The sequence below is a fragment of the Scylla paramamosain genome, chromosome 47, assembly GCF_035594125.1.
Source record: "Scylla paramamosain isolate STU-SP2022 chromosome 47, ASM3559412v1, whole genome shotgun sequence".
Taxonomy (NCBI): Eukaryota; Metazoa; Arthropoda; class Malacostraca; order Decapoda; family Portunidae; genus Scylla; species Scylla paramamosain.
The window spans coordinates 2,902,501-2,907,500 of record NC_087197.1 but is presented as its reverse complement, the minus strand read 5'-3'; the positions used below and the strand labels follow the sequence as shown (position 1 = coordinate 2,907,500).

Here is a 5,000-nt window from a genome sequence, read left to right as displayed (position 1 = left end):
ATCCCGCCCTCCAGCTTGGCGCCCGCTGATGGTGATGGACTTTATGCTGCCGGTAATCACCCCCTCACCTGTGTAGGAACTTTCTCGTCGCACTTGCAACTGGGCGACAGGGAAGCTGAGACTGTTGTGAGCGTGGTGAAGGAGGTGAAGGGGGCGCTGCTTAGCTGGTACGATTCCATCGCTCTCGGAATCCTCCCCGAAGATTTTCCGGCTCAAATCCGACCGCTACGCAGGGAAGAACAGCACACCGGCAACAGCTCCATCAAGTACCCGACCGCCTCGCAGCCACCTCTATCTACGCCCACAGAAGTGATCAGCTGGCCTCATTCCTACGACCCAATGCCACAGCAGCGTGCGGGGCACGCTGCTGCTGTGATCAAGGCCTTTCCCAGCGTCTTCGAAGCAAAGGAAGGTTTACGTGCAATGGCTGGTGGATCCATGGCCATCGAGTTGACAGACGACGCCCTCTCACGTGCTCCAGTACAGGACCCAGTGGAGGAAGAGGATGCTGCTACTTCTGGTGACCTCGACCCTCTCCACTCAGCGGTCATCTCAGCGTTATCTGCCACCAATGAGGACGGCGTCCGCTTAGCACCACTCCAGGATCAGACTGTGGAAATGGTACGTGCCGCAGCAGCAAGAGACGGGGAGTACTGCTTGCTCAAGAACGTCATCATCGAGGGCTTCCCTGATCATTGCCACGACCTCGATCACCGCTTGCGTACGTACTGGCCGGCGCGCAGTCTGCTGGCCGTAGACGACGACCTGGTGGTTTACGGGCCGAGGCTTCTTATTCCTCACAGCCTCCGCCGAGAAACACTAGAGCGACTCCATGACAGTCATCAGGGGATGGAGCGCACTAAGCGACGGGCCCGACAAACGGTGTACTGGCCTGGTATGGACAGAGACGTTGAGAACGTCGTTTCTGGATGCTCACTATGCCGTCCACTCCTACCAAGCCAAGCCAACGAACCTCTCTGGCAGGACACGGACACACCCAGCAGGGTGTTTGAGTCAGTTTCTGCAGACTACTTCCACGCAGCAGGCCGTACATACCTCGTGTATGTAGATCGCTTGTCTGGGTGGCCTCACGTGTCTGCATGCTCACGTCCAGCATCGGCTGATCAGCTCGTTCGTGTCCTTCGGGGTGTGTTCGCCGACACGGGCGTGCCTGTTCTCCTGAGGACTGACGGTGGACCGCAGTTCACTTCTTCATCGGTACGGCGCTTCCTGGCTCGATGGGGGTGGAGCATCGTGTATCTTCACCTCATTATCCACGCTCCAATGGTCACGCCGAGGCAGCGGTCAAGTCCGTGAAGAAGCTGATCCTCACGACCACACAGCAGGGACACCTGGACGAGGATGCGTTCGCTCGCGGGTTGCTGGAACTGCGCAACACTCCGAGGGCGGAAGGGCGATCACCAGCACAAGTCCTCTTCGGTCATCCTATGAGGTCCTGTGTCCCGGCTCATCATCGCTCATACGCTCAGCAGTGGCAGCGCGCTGCTGATGAGTGCGACGCCAAGGCAGAGCGACTGAGGAAGAAAGCGAAACTTCGCCACGACGCGTCCGCCCGTACTCTTCCTCTCCTGCACCTCGGTGGCCACGTCGACGTTCAAGATCACACGACAGGCCTCTGGGATCGCCTGGGTGTCATCGTGGCTGTTGGGCGAAGGAGAGACTACCTCATCAAGATGGGCAGCGGTCGCGTGATGTGGCGTAATAGAAGACACCTACGCCCACACAGACCTCTTGCTCCCCTTCCCGTCGAGCAGCACACCGCTCATGGCGGTGCAGCGCTTCAGCATCAGGGTCACGAGGAACACCACCATCCCGGCAGCCCGGAGCATCAGGGTAACGGGGCACACCGTGGCCGTGAGCAACCAGAGCGTCGAAGCAGCCGACAGCGTAGGAGCCGAGACGACTGCAGGTGCGGTGGCACCGTAGCACCTACGATTAGTCGTACGTGTTCATTGTACGCTGTGTTTGTTTTGTGTATATGTACCGTGTTTTCTGTACTTCAATCATTGTAACTTTGTTTCATGTGTTACGGTAGCCATAACAAAGATAAGGAATCTTCCTTATGTCTCGGGGGAGGTGTGTGGTTGTTAGCTAGTTGTGTGAACGAGTGAATGAGCGAGACTTGTGCGAGGCATGAATACGTGTATGAGTGAACGAGCTAGGCTTCAGTCATACGTGTTAAGTGGAAGTGCGCGGCCTGGCGCCGGGAGATCACCTACCTCCAGCCTTCTGTTCACACCTTCTGTGAATAAACACCTGCACTGTTACCTGCGTTTCCTGTGCCCCTGCTGGTCAAGAGTCGAACAATTATCATCCTTATAGCGAAAGAAGAAGAGGAGGAAGTGGAAGAAGATGAAGAAGGAGAAGAAGAAGGAGGAGGAGGAGGAGGAGGAGGAGGAGGAGGAGGAGGAGGAGGAGGAATTAAGTTAGGAATAGCAAGGTGTTTCTTTTTTAGAGAGAGAGAGAGAGAGAGAGAGAGAGAGAGAGAGAGAGAGAGAGAGAGATGGCTGGTAAGTAGGTGGATTGAGCAAGGAGAGAGAGAGAGAGAGAGAGAGAGAGAGAGAGAGAGAGAGAGAGAGAGAGAGAGAGAGAGAGAGAGAGAGGGGAGTGAGAGTGAGAGAGTGGTAGAGAGAGAGGGAGAGGAGAGGGTATGTCTGGCATGGCTGGGAGAGAGAGAGAGAGAGAGAGAGAGAGAGAGAGAGAGAGAGAGAGAGAGAGAGAGAGAGAGAGAGAGAGAGAGAGTATTAGGTGGTTAGCCGAGGGTAGGTAGGCAGACAGGAAAGAGAGAGAGAGAGAGAGAGAGAGAGAGAGAGAGAGAGAGAGAGAGAGAGAGAGAGAGAGAGAGAGAGAGAGAGAGAGCCGGGCACTAACATCATCACCCTTGGCACTGCCCCAGCTAGGCACTCACACACTCTCTCTCTCTCTCTCTCTCTCTCTCTCTCTCTCTCTCTCTCTCTCTCTCACTCAGTCTCGCTTTAACCTTGTGCCCGCTCGGTGCCCGCTGCTCCCGCCTCTGTGCGTGTGTGTGCGCGCGCGGCTGTGTGTGTGTGTGTGTGTGTGTGTGTGTGTGTGTGTGTGTGTGTGTGTGTGTGTGTGTGTGTGTGTGTGTGTGTGTGAATTATTTAAGCGCGGTTTGTATGCGTGTGTCCGTGTTTACGAGAAAGAGAGAGAGAGAGAGAGAGAGAGAGAGAGAGAGAGAGAGAGAGAGAGAGAGAGAGAGAGAGAGAGAGAGAGAGAGAGAGAGAGAGAGATTCAGTGTGTCTGTTTCTGTCTTTCATTATTCTCTCTCTCTCTCTCTCTCTCTCTCTCTCTCTCTCTCTCTCTCTCTCTCTCTCTCTGTATGTGAGCGTTGTGAAAATAAAGAAAATCACTATTATCACAATTATCTTTATTTTTATTAGAGAAAAGAAAGAAAAAGAAAGAAAGAAAGAAAATGAGACAGCTTTAAAAGGAAGAGTTAAAACAAATGAAGTAAAGAAAGAAAGAAAGAAAGAAAGAAAGAAATAAAATGTGAGAGAGTGAGATAATAGCTATACAAGTGAGCAAGTGATAGAGAAAGTGAGCAAGAGAGATAAAGAGAGAGAGAAAAAAAAGTGAAAAATAGTGAGCGAATTAAAGAAAGAAAGAAAGAAAGAAAGAAAGGAAGGAAGAAGAAAAGAGACGAATAAAAAATAGAAGGAAAGAGTTGAATAAAGAAGAGGAAAACTGAAATAAACAAGAAGAAGAAGAAGAAGAGGAGGAGGGAAATACAGGAATAAGGAAGAAGAAGAAGAAGAAGAAGAGGAGGAGGAGGAGGAGGAAGGAAATACATAAATAAAGAAGAAAGGGAGAAGTGGTAGAAGAATAATATAATAATAAAAATGATAAAATAGAGAAGAAAAAGAGGAAATAACGAGTCTGTCAAAAATTTCCCTAGGCCTATCAGCAAATTTTATGAAAGAGGATTAAGAGGAATAAAAGATGATATTTAGGCCTATTTCAAGAAGTACAGATTTTTCCTAAAAGCCTAATTTATTTCAGGAGGCATAAAATATAAAAAGAAGAGGCCTAAAATTTTCAAGAGGACAAAAAATCAAGGTCTAAAAATTTTTCAAGAGGCCTAATTTTTTCAAGAGGACCAAAAATATAAAAAGGCCTATTTTTTTCAAGAGGACAAAAAATCAAGAGATCTGAAAATTTTGTAGAGCCTAAAATTTTCAAGAGGACAAAAAATATAGAGGCCTAAAATTTTCAAGAGGACCAAAAATATAAAAGAGGCCTAAAATTTTTCAAGAGGACCAAAAAGATCAAAAGGCCTATTTTTTTTAAAGAGGACAAAAAATTAAGAGGCCTAAAATTTTCAAGAGGCCTAAATTTTTCAAGAGGAGGAAAAATTCAAGAGGCCTAAATTAAAAAAAAAAGAAAACAACAACAAAATCATTATCAAATTGAAGAGGCCTATATAGAAGACAGCAAGAGGCGTAGTGGGAAGAAAGAGGAGGCCTATACAGATCTGAGGAGGCCTATCAAGAGGAGACATGCAGGAGGGAGGGGGGAGAGGTTATCTTCCCTACAGAGGCTGACCAACTGCACTACCTGTCACTCATGGCCTCTCCCTCTCTCTCTCCCTCCCCCTCCCCCTCTCCCTCCCCCTTCCACCTCTCCCCTCCCCCCAGGCCATCCCCCTCTCCCTCCCCCGTGCTCCTCTCCCCCTCCTCTCCCTCCTCCTCCTCCTCCTCCCCCTTCCATGACGCTCTCGCTCGTTCCTACTCCCCCATTCCTAAGCCTTGTCCGGTCCATTCCCATTCCAGCAAGGGTTCCAGCCCAAAGCACCAACTTTCTAGCCCAAATGACCAGTTTTCCAGCCCAACTTTGCCGTCTAGCCCAACTCGTTCCAGCCCGACCTCACCCAGTCAGATTTCCAGCCCAAGTCCCTTTTCTAGCCCAACCTTACCTTCCAGCCCAACACCACAGATTTCCAGTCCAAATAATCCCTTTTC

At 50.1% G+C, this 5,000-nt stretch overlaps 1 protein-coding gene across 6 annotated transcripts in view; it reads left to right on the top strand.

The window, feature by feature from the left end:
* LOC135094860 (apoptosis-stimulating of p53 protein 2-like) overlaps positions 1 to 5,000 on the top strand; it is a 77,955-nt gene that overhangs the window by 22,551 nt on the left and 50,404 nt on the right. Inside the window, exons 1-2 of one of the 6 annotated variants that reach the window (XM_063995319.1) lie at positions 2,935 to 3,036; positions 3,423 to 5,000. The exon at positions 3,423 to 5,000 is cut by the window's right edge and continues 319 nt beyond it. The exons of 4 other annotated variants lie outside the window; for them this stretch is intronic. The gene's annotated coding sequence lies outside the window, so the exon portion shown is untranslated. Of the gene's footprint in view, positions 1 to 2,934; positions 3,037 to 3,416 lie in introns of those variants that run through there. One more of the 6 variants, XM_063995320.1, reaches the window with a different exon arrangement.